Here is a 17,758-nt window from a genome sequence, read left to right on the forward strand (position 1 = left end):
GGTTCAAGGCCAGCCTGGTCTTCCTAGTGAGCTCCAGGACAGCTAAACTACATAATGAAATCCTGTCTGAAAGAAACAAAACAAAACAAAACAAAAAACGCTGCTGGTTTGTTTTCCAGGCCTGCTTAGTGTTGACATGCACTACATTTTTTTTTTTTTGGTTGAAATAAATTTACATCCTAATAAGTGAACCAACCCACGTGGCACCACAATTAAATGATACCGTCCAATACTGTGCTACTCTTTGACTCAATATTGGGAAATTGGGGTTTCTTGTCCTGTGTTCCTAGCTATGCTTCTATGCTAGGTAAAGGAAGGGAAGGATGAAGTGATGAGGGCATTGTTATGAGTTCAGAAGCATAGTGCATGTTTCTACTGCTAGTACCATAGGCTATTATTATTATTATTATTATTATTATTATTATTAATTTATCCATTTTTCTATTATTATTATTATTATTATTATTATTATTATTATTATTAATTCAAGTTAGGGAACAGGCTTGTTTCACATGTAATTCCCCTTTCCCTCTCCCTCCCCTCACCCCCATTCCTTCTCCCCCACCTCCAACCTACCCCCCACCCCATCCACCACTCCCCAGGCAGGGTAGGGCCCCCAACCGGGGCTCCACCAAGTCCACCAAATCTTCCTGTGCTGGGCCTAGGCCCCTCCCCATGCGTTCAGAGTCAGAGCGCATCCCTTCAAGTGGGATTAATTTATCCATTTTTTTGAGACAGGGTTTTTCTGCATAACAGTCCTGGCTGTCCTGGAACTCACTTTGTAGACCAGGCTGGCCTCAAACTCACTGGAATCTGCCTGCCTTTATCTCCCGAGTGCTGGGATTAAAGACGTACGCCAATACTGCCCGGCAACTATAGGTTTATTATTTACCTGGAACAGGCAGTTAGAGGAACAGGAGAGGACTTGGCCAAAACTGACTTTGAAAGTGTGTTTGGGGGAACAACATTGACTATGCCAGTTTTTTTCACCTTCTGAACTAGCTAGCCATCAGAGAATTGTAGGACCTTTCAGCTCGGGCAAAATTCTCAAGTTCCCCTAACTAGAGTCCAATGTTTAAAGTGTTGTAGTTTGATGTCTTTTTGGTCTGTTTCATGGCATCGTGCTTGAAAAATGGCTTTTGCACAAAGGGTAGAAAGAAGGAATCGAGCAACAGAAGGAAGCGTCTGCAAACAGAGCTGCTGGGAGCCTGCTCTCCAGGACCAGCCTGCTACTTGCCACTTTTTATTCAAAGTGCTTTATTTTCTACAAACACTTTTTTCGCTGTTCCAAAGGTGGCAGAGGCTCTGAAGATTAAAAGTGCTGTGCTTTTTAAAACCTACGGAATGACTCCTCATCTCTAACCGAACTGAAGTTTTGTCATGCCAGTCTGTGTATGACAAGCCGCCAGGCTTATGCATAAAAACTCTAGACTTTTCACTGTGCCAATCCATGGGTAAAACTTACTTCTGGAGCTGCGCAGCTGTTAAAATCAGTCATATTTACAATTTTTATAAATGAGTTTATTTTAATAAAAACAAGTTGCTCTGTAAGCATGGTCCTAGACAGATTTATGTGGGCTGCCACAATCTGCTATGGAAACATATATGCATATTGCTTAAGTCTGCAACCCTTTTTCTTTTCTTTTTTTCAAGTGCTGGTAACAGGCTTGCTTTGTGCAAGGATGCCAGCTAATTGGCAGCACTTCAGCGAGGGATACTGTTCCCAGCACTGGGCCATTGAAATTGTTTTCCTGGACAGAAATGCCCTGTGGGAGTGACCTTAAATTGGGAAGTTTCTGGGCTGTTGGCTTTAGGGACTGGAGCAGGCTGACTGCTTCAGAGGGGACTGAGACTATGTATGAACTGATGCCAAGAAGAAGGAATGAGAAAAGGAAGAAGCCAGAGGGAGGGGTGGGGAGGAGAGGTGAGGACCATATGCCTCCACTGCTTGCTTCTCCCTCTTGCAAATTTCATTTTGATGTGTTTTATGGGCATGTTTTTGCTTAGCATCTAGTCTGTAAAGCTCCTGAAAACCAGAACACAACCTTCCAGATCCATGGTTCCCATATCTACGATTCAACCAACTGTGGATCCAAAATATTCTGAAAAAGCAAACAAACCAACAAACCCAAACCGCTGCATGTCTGCTGAAGGCATCGACTTTTGTCCTTGTCACAGTTGCCTGGCATCTGCGTTGTGCTGCTGGAGATGGTGTAGCTACCTGGGGGCAGTGCGACGGTGATACGCAGATACCACAGCAGTTCATTTGAGGGACTTCAACAGCCCTCGGTTTTGGTATCGCGGAAGGTTCCAGCGCTGTTCCTTCTAGATACTAGGGGACAACTGGATGGTCTAACTCAGCTCTACATATCCTACAGTGCCAGTGGTTGGATGTGTGAGCAAGAGAATGAATTTCTGTATTAGAAATACTTCTTTGCTCAGAGTTAAATCCTAAACTGGGATTCTCAGTGGACCTGGAATTGTCTCTGGGTGAGCATAAACTGTGACGAGAGCATTTCAATACATTGTGGGATGTATTGTTTTATCATTTTTACTGATGTTAGTGCAGCATGATAAACTTATTGCTCTCTCTCTCTCTCTCTCTCTCTCTCTCTCTCTCTCTCTCTCTCTCTCTCTCTCTCTCTCTCTCTCTCTCTGTGTGTGTGTGTGTGTGTGTGTGTGTTTCGAGACAGGGTTTCTCTGTGTAGCTTTGGAGGCTGTCCTGGAACTCGCTCTGTAGATCAGGCTGGTCTCGGACTCACAGAGATCCCCCTGCCTCAGCCTCCCGAGTGCTGGGATTAAAGGCGTGCGCCACCACTGCCCCCGCAATTTACTGGTTTCTTAAACCATTTGCATGAGCAGTTTACATTCTGAATTTAGTTCCAAGAAGCCAAAGCGCTGTCAAATTTTGTTTGTTTGTTTTAAGAACCGGGTGAGAGCAGCACAGGGTTGAGCACCTCTGCTGGTGAGATCACCGAGCCTCGGGGTGCACGAGCTTTAGAATCTGGGATACAATTAAAGTATTGTGCACGTCGACTTCAGCAGCCGGGCCTCCCCTTCAAGCAATTGCAGGCTGCAGATTTTAGCAGTGGGTAGTGCGGCTTGGTGGAGGAACCCTGCTACCAAAGCACAGAGGGTCTCTGATTGGGATGGGGGTGCGTCCGGGGCCGTGAGCACCCTCGGGGTGAGTGCTTGCTTCTCGCCTTCGTTTGCACCATCCTTTTAACCGTGGGAGGGGAGAGGCGGTGGGGAAGGCGCTGAGGACCTCAGCTGGGGCCCACGAGAGCTCAGCGTCCCTGCGTGGCTCGCAGGGGGACGCTCAACTTTTCCCCATCCGTCCATCCGGAGAGAGCTGGAGCCGCGGCGGCCGCTGCCCGGCTGGGCTCGGCTGGGCTCGGCTCGGCTCGGGCCGGCTCGGGCCGGGAGGGGCGGAGCCGCCGCTGGCAGGCGCGCGGGACTGTTGACAGCCGGAGGGGGCGTGGCTGGAGCCGGGAGGGCCGCCGGAGGCGGGGCTGAGAGGGGAGGGACGGGAGGTGGGCGTGGCGTGGATGTGGGGGCGGGACCTTGGAGTCACGGTCCAGGGAGGGGGGCGGGGCCTTCGAGTCCCGGGGTCCAGGGAGGCGGGGCCTCCGTGGAAGAAGAAAGTGACTAGAGGCCGCCGGAGGCGGGGCTGAGAGGGGAGGACGGGAGGTGGGCGTGGCGTGGCTGGGGGGCGGGACCTCGGAGTCAGGGTCCAGGGAGGGCGGGGCCTCCGTGGAAGAAGAAAGTGACTAGAGGTCGCGGTGGGAGGCGGGAGGCGGGGCTGAGAAGGAAGGGACGGTGATGTGGGCGTGGCGTGGCGGTGGGAGCGGGGCCTCGGAGTCACGGTCCAGAGAGGGGGCGGGGCCTCGGAGTCAGGGTCCAGGGAGGGCGGGGCCTCCGTGGAAGAAGAACGTGACTAGAGGTCGCGGTGGGAGGCGGGAGCCGGCTCCGCGCCGCGGCGGCGGTGGGCGGAGCAATGGGCCTGAGAGGGGCGGGGCCTCGCGCCGCCGGAAGGCGGGGCTTCCCTGACGGGGCGGGCTTGGGCGGACAGAGGCGTGGCTCCTCCTGACAGGGGGCGGGGCTCCGCTGACAGGGGCGGGGCGGGCGGGGCGGCGCGCGCCTCCCGCAGCGCGGGGACCCTGGGGGGGAGCGGCCTGGGTCTCGTCCCGGCGGAGCGGAGCGGAGCGCGGCGCGGCGGAGCGGAGGAGTCCTCGCGTGGGGCGCCGGCTCGCCCCGCCTCGCCTGGCTCCTCCTCGCGGCCCCGGAAGGCTCGGGGGTGGGGGGTGGGGGGACGAGGGCGTCCCCTCGCACCCTGGCTCCGCGTGTCGCTGCTGCCGGGCCGCGGGGCTCCGTGGGCCCCCCGCGTGAGGGCCGTCCGAGTGGTTCCGGGGTTAGGGTTCACGGGTCAGAGTTGACTCCCTGAAAAGTGCAGTCGCTCTCAAATGCAAGATGGCGGCGGCGGCGGCGGCGGTGGCGGCGGCGGCGAGGCGCTGAGGCGCGGCGGCCCCTGCAGGTAGCTGCGGCGAGCGGGCGAGCGGCGGGCGAGCGGCGCGAGCCGAGCTCCCCGGAGCTCGTGGCGGAGGGGACAGCCCCGGGGCAGACGTCCCCCCGCACCTCACCCCTCCCCCTCCCCTCCCCTCCCCTCCCCTCCATCCCCTCCCCTCCGCTCCCCCGGGACCCAGCCCACGGCGTCCGTGCGAGCCGCGTGGGACCCGGAGGCACCCGGCGGGCCTGCCCCGCGCACTCGCGCCTCCCGGGAGCTGTCGGGGATGGCAGGGCGAGCGCGGGGCGCGGGAGAGCGCTGAGTGAGTTGGGGCGCTGAGGGACGGTGGCAGCCCGTGCCCGGGGAGGACCCCCCTGACTGCGCCTGGGGACCTGAGGGAGGCGGCGAGCGCTGGCCGCCCCGGGCGTGGGGCCACCTGGCGGGGACGCAGAAGAGTCCGCGAGGGTCTCCGCGTGGGCTGGAGCCCCGGGGAGCCTCGGCCGGCAGGGGGGACGCGGAGTTGCACCCCTGAGTGAGGAAGACCAGGGTTGTCAGGGAGAAGTTAATGGAAGAGGGGGGGACACACTGTCTTCTGTGGAGCCATGGCTGGGGAGAGAGCGTGCTGGCCCTGGGGAGTCTCCATGCCTGGGTGTCAGGGAGAAGTTAATAAAAGAGGGGGGACACACTGCTGAGGAGACAGCGTGCTGGCCCAGGGGAGTCTCCATGCCTGGGTGTCGGGGAGAAGTTAATAAAAGAGGGGGGGACACACTGTCTCTCCGTGGAGCCATGGCTGGGGAGAGAGCGTGCTGGCCCAGGGGGGTCTCCATGCCTGGGTGTCAGGGAGAAGTTAATGGAAGAGGGGGACACACTGTCTCTCTGTGGAGCCATGGCTGGGGAGAGAGCGTGCTGGCCCAGGGGAGTCTCCATGCCTGGGTGTCAGGGAGAAGTTAATAAAAGAGAGGGGGACACACTGCCTTCTGTGGAGCCATGGCTGGGGAGAGAGCGTGCTGGCCCAGGGGAGTCTCCATGCCTGGGTGTCGGGGAGAAGTTAATGGAAGAGGGGGACACACTGTCTCTCTGTGGAGCCATGGCTGGGGAGAGAGCGTGCTGGCCCAGGGGAGTCTCTATGCCTGGGGCTCAAAGGGAACGACCTGCTGATTCCTTGACTCGGGTGAATGGCTACAAAGAGGGAATGAAAGAATTGGGGTCTGACAGGCAGGAAAGCCCAGCCCTGACACCGAAGTTGCAAGAGAAGGGACTTGGGATTCTTTGTCCAAGGGGACCAGCAAGGAACGAGCACGACCGACGAAAGGGACTCTGTTTGCTGTCCTTAGTGCAGGGGGACCAAGCCCCTGGGGAAACTGAATGGCTAGAGTAGAATGCCAAGGCACTTTTCTGCCGCCAGCCCTTGTTTAAGAGACAAAACCCAAACCACACCGTGAAGGGACACTGTATAGGAGAAACTTGTAAGAAAGGCTGGCTGAGAATTTGTGACATGACTAGGTGGGAGTCTGTGTAACTGGCAGAAGCAGTGCTCTCAGAGGTTAACAGGATAGCAATTGAAAATCCATAAGAACCCCTCCCTCTACCCCCAGGAGGAGTGAGGGGTGTGTGTGTGTGTGTGTGTGTGTTTGTGTGTTTGTGTGTGTGTGTGTGTGTGTGTGTGTGTGTGTGTGTGTGTTGCAGAGTGATATAAGTGCACCTTTTTGTTTGAGGTGTTGGTCACTGTATCTCTGTCTCTGTCTGAAAGAAAGCTGTGATTTGTGTGCAGTAGTAACTAATGCCCTGAAAAAGTCAGTATTTTAAACTAAACTGAAAGTTTGTTCCAATAGAGCTATTGGCACATAGATTATTTCAGTTTCTAAAGAAGCGATTCTGACTCCAGATTTAGTGAGGAAAGGTTAAGTGCTGCCAATAACACAAGTTTGGTAACAGGGCATATAAGGAAAAAGACGTGGTGTGTGTGTGTGTGTGTGTGTGTGTGTGTGTGTGTGTGTATGTGTTACAGTATTTCATTTATCAGTGATTTTTTTGTACAGTTACCTTTGATATTTGACTGCTTAGATTAAAATGAGGGGGGAAAAAAACCACGCTAGTGACTTGGGTAACTTAGACAGTTATAATTCATACAGATGTCCCGAGCTGTGCTTGTATTCTTAACAGAGCTTACTGTTTTCGTTGGAAATGTTTTGAGGATACAGGTCAAGTATAACTAGCTGTATAACTTGGAACACTTGTCTAAGTATGTGCTGTTCCTTGGTTTCCCCACAATGCACACGGCTCTGGTGTTCTACCCAGTTCTGAACAGATTAGTCTGGCAAAGCAGAGAGGCGCAGATGCCAGATGGTTTGAAAATATGCTAAGGCCGAAAACACAAATGTGTCTGCGCGGAAGATGCTCATCGGTGGTTTCGCTCCCTCACCGCCAAGCTTGCTTTACACTGGGCTGGACGGTAGGACGTGCAGGACGCCACCCTGGTCCCACCTTTCACCAGTCTTCTCTGTGCTGAAAAGCAGCAGAGCTTGGCTTTTTACTAAAATAGTTCATCGCGCAGGTGTGGAGCTTGTTCTGAAGTTTTCTGTTTTGTTTACTCCACATTCAGATGGAAAGCTGACGTGATGAAGTGTTTTCTTTTTATTGTCATGCATGCTTTAAAAATTACTGTCCTTGCCTTTGGGTGTTCTGCCTGCTTGTGCAGTGCACCATGGTGTGCAGTGCCCTTGGAGGCCAGAACAGAGTGTGGGGTCTGCTGGAATGGGTTACAGACAGATGTGAACCACCGTGTAGGGCCCAGGGACCCTTCGGGAAGTAGCCAGTGCTCCTAGAGCGCTGAGCTGGTGCTGCAGCCCAAGCCTCCTTTTTCACTTTGCTTTTAGTGAAAAATGTGCTTAGTCCCCACATTGTATTATTTTACATTGAACAAAAGACGTAATAGTTGAGACTTAGTTTTCTGTAAGTTATGGTTTAATACTTAAATGAAAATGCTTTTAAAATAATTAAATCAGCCGGTGGTGGGAATGGTGGCAGCTCACGCCTTTAATCCCAGCACTTGGGAGGCAGAGGCAGGAGCATCTCAGTGAGCTCGAGGCCAGTTTGGTCTACAAAGTGAGTTCTAGTACAGCCAGGACTGTTACACACAGAAACGCTGTCTTGAAAAACAAATAAACAACAACAGATCACAAATATAGTTGCAGAAATAGCCTTTTTATTTATGCCTTACCATTATGAATTTGGGTTCAAAAGGCCCTGCTTATTTGAATTGTAAATGTGTTGAAAGTTCAGTACTAAGCTAGTTTTAGTTAAGCATTGTAGTCAATGCAGTTATTCGGGGTGGGGGCTTGCATTGTTGTATTGTTTAGGATAATAGCCAATGTTACCCATATTTGTCTCTGTGTGTGTAAGCATGTGTGTGCACGTGTGTGCAGATGAATGTGTGTGTGCACGTGTGGGCAGATGAATGTGTGTGTGTGTGTGTGCAGATGAATGTGTGTGCACGTGTGTGCCGATGAATGTGTGTGCACATGTGTGCAGATGAATGTGTGTTCACGTGTGTGCAGATGAATGTGTGTGTCCACGTGTGTGCAGATGAATGTGTTTGTGCAGATGAATGTGTGTGCACATGTGTGCAGATGAATGTGTGTTTGCAGATGAATGTGTGTGTGTGCAGATGAATGTGTGTGTGCACATGTGTGCAGATGAATGTTTGTGTGCAGATGAATGTGTGTGCACATGTGTGCAGATGAATGTGTGTGTGCACATGTGTGCAGATGAATGTGTGCACGTGTGTGCAGATGAATGTGTGCACGTGTGTGCAGATGAATGTGTGTGTGCAGATGAATGTGTGTGCACATGTGTGCAGATGAATGTGTGTGTGCATGTGTGTGCAGATGAATGTGTTTGTGCAGATGAATGTGTGTGCACATGTGTGCAGATGAATGTGTGTGTGCACGTGTGTGCAGATGAATGTGTGTGTGCAGATGAATGTGTGTGTGTGCACGTGTGTGCAGATGAATGTGTGTGTACAGATGAATGTATGTGCACATGTGTGCAGATGAATGTGTGTTTGCAGATGAATGTGTGTGTGCACATGTGTGCAGATGAATGTGTGTGTGCAGATGAATGTGTGTGTGCACGTGTGTGCAGATGAATGTGTGTGTACAGATGAATGTATGTGCACATGTGTGCAGGTGCAGATTGTGTGCACATGTGTGCAGGTGCAGGTGTGTGCAGGTACAGTGTGTGTATGCAGGTGTGTGTGTGCATGCATGTGTAGTACACGGGTCAACACTGGAAGCCTTTCCCAGTCACTCTCCCTTGTTTGTTGAGACAGAGTTTGTCATTGAACCTGCAGCCTGCTGAATTGCTAGGGTGGCTGTCCAGCAAACCCCAGGGGCCCCTTGTTGCCCTCCAGTGCGGGGCTGTGGTGTACGGAGGTGCTGGGGTGGAAGGCAGGTGCTCATGCTTGTGCAGGGAGCACTACCAGCTCAGCCGTCTCCCCAGCGCTACTGTACACTAAAATCACTATTACTGTTGCAGCATGGGAAGCGTATTTACTTTTAATTTTTTCCAAAAATAAAGTTCTTTAAAATTATCCTATGTAATCTTAAAAGTAATCTAAACTGTATTTACTTCTAGAGCTTTGATACTGGTTCTTGAATAACAGCTACTGTTTTTGTAATATCACTGTTTTTATAATATTTATTGTATCCTTGTTGTTCTGATATATCTGTAGTCATAAAAACCAGATTTGCCTGAATAAAGTTGGTGACTTAATTACTAATCATAATGTACATTTGAGTTTACATTTTGGAAATCTGTATTTTATATAAGTATACAAAAATTTTATGTGCTTACTGGGTTTTGTTCATTAAAATTTTTTTCTTTTACTTTTTGGCTTTTTGAGCAGTCTCATTGTATTAACTTAAAAGGGTTTCAAAATTACAATGTAGGAGCTGCAGAGATGGCTCAGAGGTTAAGAGCACCGACTGCTCTTCTAAAGGACCTGGGTTCAATTCCCAGAACCTACATGGCAGCTCACAACTGCCTGTAACTCCAGTTCCAGGGGACCCAACACCCATGGCAAAAGATGAATACACATAATATAAAAAATAAGTAAATTTATAAAAATTAGAAGCTGAGTGTGGTGGCGCATGCATTTAATCCCAGCACTCAGGAGGCAGAGGCAGGCGGATCTCTGAGTTGGAGGCCAGCCTGGTCTCCAGAGGGAGTTCCAGGACAACTACAACTGTTACACAGAGAAACTCTGTCTCAAAAAAACAAACAAAAAAATTGCAATGTAAACCAAGCTTGTCTTCAACTCTCCTCAATAAGTGCTGGGATTCCAGATGTACACAACCATGCCTGGCTCAAGTTTTGTTCTTTTTTTTTTTTTTTAAACTTTTTTTGTTTGTTTGTTTGTTTTTCGAGACAGGGTTTCTCTGTATAGCCTTGGAGCCTGTCCTGGCACTCGCTTTGGAGACCAGGCTGGCCTCGAACTCACAGAGGTCCGCCTGCCTCTAAAGGCATGTGCCACCAACGCCCCGCTCAGGTTTTGTTCTTAAAAGGTACTTAATCTTGGCATTTTCTATATGCAGTATTCTTTTTTATTTAACTTCATTCTACGTGCATTGGTGTGAGGTGTCAGATGTACTGGAACTGGAGTTACAGACAGTTGTGAGCTGCCATGTGGGTGCTCCAAACTGCTGAGCTATCTCTTCAGGCCGTTTCATCAATATTCTTTAATATATTTAAGAGTCATGAAGACACACACACACACAATCAATACGTACCTTTGTCCTAAACAACTCTAATGATAAATTTTTAGAAAAAAATATATATGGGCAATTTCAGAATGACATTTGTTCAAAGAATTCAGCTGAATAAATGTTTCTGTGTGTTTTTAAGCCATAGCCTTGCTATGTAGCCCAGGCTGGCCTGGAACTTTCAGTCCTCCTGCCTTCTGAGTGTTGGAATTACAGACATGTGGCTAAGTTTGAATAGCTCTTGTTTTGAGAGGGCATCACGTAGCCCAGGCTGGCCTCAAGCTCCATATGTAGCCAAGGAGGACATTAAACTGGTCTTCCTGATTCCACTCTGTAGAAGCTGGAGCATTACAGTGAGTTCTGCGAGGTCCGTGTGAGTGCCCTGCTGACTGCTTCCCTGCATAGATTATTTCCATAGTGTTTGAGTTTTCAGTTTTTAGATTTAGAATTTTAAAAAACAAGGTCGTTAAAACTCCACTGGCCAAGTGGTGGTGGCGCACGCCTTTAATCCCAGCACTCAGGAGGCAGAGGCAGGCGGATCTCTGTGAGTTCGAGGCCAGCCTAGTCTACAGAGTGAGTCCCAGGGCAGCCAGGATTACACAGAGAAACCCTGTCTTGAAAAACAAACAAACAAACAAACAATAACAACAACAACACACACACCCAAAAAAAACCCCAGGAACCAATTCACTGGGCAAGGGCTGTATTTGGGAGTGTAAAGGTTAGCAAGAACTATTTCTCCTCATTACTGTAAGATTATTTGTATGTACTTGTGTAGGGAATTGAGTTACGACATAGTTGTCTACTGGTAAAGCCAACTTTTATTAATATATAGGGATTATAAATGGGAAATACAGTGTACTGATTGACTGTTACCCAGGTTTTAAACATATTTTATAATTTTTTAGCACTGATCCAATTTGAAATAAAGACTTATTTTTTTTTTTTTTTTTTTTTTTGGTCCTGGCACTCGCTTTGGAGACCAGGCTGGCTTCGAACTCACAGAGATCCGCCTGCCTCTGCCTCCCGAGTGCTGGAATTGAAGGCGTGCGCCACCAATGCCTGGCTAAATAAAGACTTCTTTTATTATGTAACTTGAGTGTAATGCCGTAACATATATCCAAACAAAATTCATTGTGTTCTTACTAAGTTCCAGAAAATAGTCTAAAAACTAAACATATTAATTTTCTGATCCCGATAGCCACCGAGTTATCAAAGCACTATCATTTGCTCCACTTATAGATGGGGAGGCTGAGGCACTGGCCACAGGCAGAGTGGCTTGTCTGTCGAAAACCAGGCAGGTAGTGAGGGGTCAGTGCTGGGATTTGAATTCAGCTTGTTCCAGAGCTCCGGCTTTCAGGGCTTTATAGTTACTGCCAGAACAGCTTGTTCTTTTTTATTATATAATATACATGGTTGAGCTCTTTCTTTTCTGAAACACGCTCACCCTAAATTTAAAAACATCTCTGAGTTAGAAGTGTCCTCAAGGAATCTCTGTATGGGAACTGGAATAGCTTCAGACAAACTCGGTTTCCATTCAGAAGAATCAAACAGCTCATCTGTTGAGCCTCTGTTATGCGGTGCCCTCACGTGTCTTGGCAGCTCATCTCCAGAGACCTGTTCAGTAAAACGTCTTGCCCTTTCGGTGTGATTTAAGAATGAACTGCAATTGGTTACTGATTTCCTACAGTATTAATAATTCACTTCTGTAAAGAACCTCCCTCTTCAGCAGCTGTTTTCTGTTTTCTAGTTCCCGTCCTGTAGATGGATGGTAAGGAGTGGCTGAATATGGAGAGACTAGAAAACAGAATTGTGGTCCTAAACCTTAGGGAGAACACAGTGCTTCCCTGGCTCTGCCAGGAAGGTGCTCCTTTACTTGCAGCAAGTGCTGACATTATTTGGCTTAAGCTCTTACTCAGCTTAGAAGTTTTACAAGTGGATGTCTTATTGGGCGTTGGTGGCACATGCCATTAATCCCAGCACTTGGGAGGCAGAGGCAGGTGGATCTCTGAGTCCTAGGACAGCCAGGGCTATGCAGAGAAACCCTGCCTGGAAAAACAAAACAAAACAAAGAAGAAAAGTGGATGTTTTAATATATCTACATTATTTCTTAAGAAGACTCTTTAAGCTTGTATGTTAACACTGGCAGTAATAAGAAGAGGAGGTATTTGAGAAAATAAAAGATGATTTTCTGGTTTTCTATGTATTAGAGTATCTGTGCTTTAAGAACATCAAAAACATTTTTACCTTCAAAAGTGCTGCTGTTATTCTAACAAAAGAAACAGCTGTCGTTTTTATTAAAATCTCCCCAGTAGATTAGGTACTCTTGGAAATACAACAAACAGCTTTAGAGATTTCTTTGAATTTTCAGAGAATGATGAATTAAAATTTTTGTTTGTATATGACAGGGTTCTCTCACTATGTAACTCTGGATAGCCTGGCAATTGTTATGTAGATCCAGTTGCCCTTGGACTCATAGAAATCCGACTGCTCAGGTGCTGCGGTTAAAGCCATAAGCTACCAGGAGGAACAATTCTGTTGTTTTGATTACACAACACACTGAAATGATATTTTGTAGCAACTTTCTAATTAGAAGCTCTTATGACTTTAATGTGAAATGTCCCAGTAGGCTCATGTATTTGAACACTTGGGGTGGTGCTATTCTGAGAGGTTGTGAACCTTTAGTAGGTAGGGCCTAGCTGATCCATTCTGGGTTCCTGGATGTGTGAGCAAGTCTTGTCATGTGTTTGCAGCCATGAATGCTGACACTCCCCACTATGAAATTGTGAGCCTGAAGAAGCCCCTTTTCCTTCAGTTGCTTCTGTCGCTTATTTTGTTTCAATAACATTTTGGAATTATATTGAAAATAGTATAATAGTTACAGGGTTGTTCTGTATGAGTAGATTTCTAAAGCACCTTTAAAATTCTGTGTTTTCTATCAGTATTGAGTTCGGCATTTATAAATATATATGTGTATACATACACACACACACATATATAAATTTCTGTGAGGAAATAAATCTTCCCTCAGAATTAAAACATTTTTAAAAAGCCAAGGCCTAACTGTAATAGTAAGTTTAAGTCATATTTAGAATAATAAAATAATAGTATTTTTCTTTTGTAGGAGAAGACTGCTGGCTCCTTTGGGACTATCTGTGAGGATGGCCTGAGACAAGTACCTCATTTGAAGGGGTAACCTTCAGCTCTAATGACCAGAATGCTGAGGAAGCTATGGCAGGTATGTGTTCATTATTCAGGGCTGGTAAAGCCCCATACAGACGCACTCACTCAAGACTCCACAATACTCTGGTAGGCTAAGGTTTAAAAAGCTGTCTCTACTCCAGATTCCAGGGGATCTAATGCCTCTTTCTTGACTCTGGGAGTGCGGGCGCCAGGACTATACAGTGGGACTCTGTGTCAAATTCCCCCCACCCCAAAAAAGAGCCTTTATTGTTTTTCTAGAGGACCTGGGTTCAGTTCCAGCAGCCATCCAGTGGCTTACAACCACTTGTAAGTCCTGCTCCAGAAAATGAGATGCCACCTCCTGGCTGCCATGTGGAACCTGCACCTGTAGCATATAGTCACCCTGAGACACACATCCACATCCACATGGATAAGAAACAAAGATTCTAATGAAAAGCAACCGGAAACTTAATACTTAAAAAGAGCACTTTTCCTTTCAAACTTTGACAATTATGAATGTTGACTGCTTTAATTTCAAAGGCAAAACATATTTAATCATGTTATATTTTAGAGATTAGTGTGTGTGTGCGCGCGCGCGCGCGCGCGCGCGCATGTACTGTATGTGCACTGTGTAGGTGCAGGTCCTGTGCAGGCCAGGAGAGGGTGTCAGGTCTCCCTGGAAGTGGAGCTGTGAGCTAAGAAGCAAACCTGAGGCTTCTGCAAGAACAGCAAGTGCTCTTAACTGCCGGGCCATCTCTCTAGTCCCTCATAACACAACTTATTTAGGGTATTTATAGTTTATTTTTTAACTAATATTTTCCCAAATCTGCCATGTGTCAGGTACTTCCCCAGATGCTCTAGTAACGGAGTGCAAAGGCAAGGGACATCACCATGGAGACCTTTAGTGTGGGAAATGGACCTAAGCATTTGCCACTCCCTTGTCTATGTTTAAAAATGTAACCAGGCGTGGTAGCACATGCCTCTAATCCCAGAACTAAGGGGCATCTCTTGAGTTGGAGAGAAGCATGTTCTACATAGCAAATTCCAGGCCTGACAGGGTTATATAGTGAGACTATTATAAACACAAAACAAAACCAAATTTAAGGCCAGTGAAATGGCTGTGTCATTTGTCAAGTCTGATGACCTAAGTTTGTCTCCAGAACCCACCGTGCAGAAGGAGAGGACCGACTCCCCTCCTGCAAGCTGTTCTTTGACATTCACACATTTGCTGGGTCACACAGGTTCACAGACTGAACATAAAGAAGTGTAGTTAAGGCCTGGAGATGTGGCTAGGCGGTTAAGAGCACCAGCTGCTCTTCCAGGGGACCTGGGTTCGATTCCCAGCACCCACATGGCTGCTCACAACTGTCTGTATCTCCAGTTCCAGAGGATCTAACCCTCATACAGACATACATGTAGGCAAAACACCATTGCATATAAAATAAATAAATTTTAAAAAGAAATATAATTAAAAAATAACCTCAAGACATAAATACTTGAAAATATATTGTAAATATACAGGCCACTAGTAATAGTGAATCATAATTATGCAAATTAGGGTGATTTATATTAACCATACCAATTTTTAAATATTTAATTGTACTTTACACTCATATATTTTATCTAATTTTGGCTTTTACAGGAAACATTAGGTTACATACTATGTGCTTGAGATAGTTTAGTACAGTTATTTAAAATATTTTTTAAGTAAAATTAACATAGCCTCAGTGAAGTAGGTAATAGTTGCCTTATTTTATAAACAGGAACTGTAAAGGACAGAGGAATGATTTTCTAGCTTCTTAAGGATAGCCCACCTCAGATCTAAGAGCAGCACTCTTGTGTGAAAGACACAGCACACCTTACTGCAAACACTAGGAGCAAACTGTCTGCTGCAGACAGGCACTTAGGGGGTCACATTAGCAAACTACCAACAAGTCACTTTTCATGGTAGAGCCAGGTTACGCCACTCAGTGTGGCACACCTTCCTGCCTCACAGTGGGTGGCAAACCGGGCTGTCACTGTCCTAGAGACATGTTCTTCCCCGAATCTAGGATCAGAGCTTTCTAGCAGGAACCTGTCCAACTTGGATGCTCTAGTCTTCAGTGTCATTAGGGTCCTTTCTCTGATTTGAACAAAGACAGGTAGCAGTGAGAGCTTCGTACTTCTCGGCCTTCATTAGCGTTAGCAAAGGCATCCTCTGAAAGAAGCCTTCTCTTTTGTCCATCATTTCTGTGTCTCGAGTCACTTTAATACTGGACTTCTTTTGGTTTTGACATTTTCTTGCGATTATCTTTTAGGTAAGGATTCTAAGTGCCAGTAATATTTTTAAAAGTTGGTTTGTGTCTTAGAGTTTCTGTTGCTGTGAAGAGACACCATGGCCACAGCAACTCTTACAAAGAAAAAGGTAGTTGGAAGTTTCTGTCCCACCCGGTCCTGCAGCCGTTCAGTCCCAAATAAACACACAGAGGCTTAGATTATTTATAATCTGTTTGGCTGATGGCTCAGGTTTCTTATTGACTAGCTCTCTCTTAATTATTAACCCATTTCTATTAATCTGTGTATCTCCACATGGTCTTGGCTTACTGGTGATGCCCAGGTCTCTTGCTTCCTCGGCAGCTCCATGGCGTCTCTTTGACTCCACTTACGACCTTTCTCTAGCCCTTTTTGGATTGCCTGTCTGACTCCATCCTGCCTGTCCACTGGCCAAAACAGCTTTATCCATCAACCAATAAGAGAAACCTATTCACAGCACACTGAAGGACATCCCCCTTCAGAAAACATCTAATTGAGGTGGCAGCTGACAGTTTCAGAGGTTCAGTCCAATATCATCATGGCGGGAAGCATGGCGGCCTGCAGGCAGACACGGTGCTGACTATATCCTGATCAGAAGGCAGCAGGTAGGACTGTGACACTGAGTGAAGCTTAAGCATAGGAAACCTTAACCCCCCCCCCACACACACACACAGTGACACACTCCTCCAACAAAAGCCACACCTCCTAACAGTGCCACTCCCTGTGAACTTGTGGGGCAGTTACATTCAGACTGCCACACTGGTGCACATTTGTGTTATCAGATTCCTAGGTTAATATTTTTAAGAACTGGACTATTTGAGTGTTTATATTTGAAATGTGAGGACACCTTAACTGTAGGAAGCCACTGTCCATTTCTGCATGTCCTCATGCCTTTTGTTTTCATTGGACCCCACCATTCTTTGTATATTATCTTAAGCATTTTGTGACCTCACTGGATTTGCAATTTTTACTTTGAATGTGAAAGTAAAACATGTGAAAGTGAATATTTACAGCTAGCCAAATAGAATTCTGACTCGAAGAAAAAGGGAAACTAAGTGGAGCATAGAGTTCTGAGAATTCTCAGGAAATCTATATGAATGAAGATTCCTAAGGATTCCTAGTACATAGAATTTGATTCTTAAGAACAGTTTTATTGGGCTGGAGAGGTGGCTCAGAGGTTAAGAGCAGTGACTGCTCTTTCAGAGGAGCCAGGTTCAATTCCCAGCACCCACATGGCAGCTCACAACCATCTGTAACTCCAATTCCAGTGAATCTGGTACCTTCATACTGACATACAAGTGTTCAAAGTACCAATGTACATAAAAATAAATAAAACCTTGAAAAAAAGTAAAATACCACTTTTATTTATTTATTTGGTTGCAAATAATAAAATATTAAAAATTATAAACTAAATAAAAATAATAAATATAATATTTATATAAAATAACAAAAACTAAATAAAAATTAATAAATAAATGAAACTTATTATTTAGTTATTGTTTGTTTATTTAGGTGATACTAGATAAAAATTAATATGAAGCTAACAAACATAAAATGTTTTTATTTGACCCAGATTTGGTATAAAAATATTATTTTTATTCATATACAATCTGAACAAAAATAACATCTTTTGTGACTAAGTAGGCCATTATACTATTTATTGTCTGTTAATCATTTAATTTGAAATACAAGACATCCAAAAAGAACTGGAAATCCAGTACAGACATGACTCTGTCTAATTTATAAACATTTTAATTAGAAGCATAGTTACTTTAAATTTTTAGTATTTATTCTTATAAATATGGGTATTTTTTCCTGTATGTGTGTTTTTGCACGATATGTGCATCCATGCCTGTGGAGGCCAGAGGAGGGCTTTGGATCCCTTGGGGCAGAAGGACAGATGTTTGTGAGTCCCCAACATGGGTTCTTTAGAAGAACACGGAGCCATCTCTCCATCCCAAATCTGCTCCCTTTCCATGTGAAAAAAAAAACAAAAACAAAAAATCCTACTTTTTAA

General features: G+C 46.5%; 1 protein-coding gene across 2 annotated transcripts in view; it reads left to right on the forward strand.

The window, feature by feature from the left end:
* The first annotated feature begins 4,215 nt into the window (after window positions 1–4,215).
* Window positions 4,216–17,758, forward strand: part of Zhx1 (zinc fingers and homeoboxes 1) — a 47,891-nt gene continuing 34,348 nt past the window's right edge. Inside the window, exons 1-2 of one of the 2 annotated variants that reach the window (XM_035449680.1) lie at window positions 4,216–4,534; window positions 13,391–13,504. The gene's annotated coding sequence lies outside the window, so the exon portion shown is untranslated. The remainder of the gene's footprint in view (window positions 4,535–13,390; window positions 13,505–17,758) is intronic. The other variant, XM_027431652.2, reaches the window with a different exon arrangement.

The sequence above is a fragment of the Cricetulus griseus genome, chromosome 10, assembly GCF_003668045.3.
Source record: "Cricetulus griseus strain 17A/GY chromosome 10, alternate assembly CriGri-PICRH-1.0, whole genome shotgun sequence".
In the NCBI taxonomy this organism is placed as follows: Eukaryota; Metazoa; Chordata; class Mammalia; order Rodentia; family Cricetidae; genus Cricetulus; species Cricetulus griseus.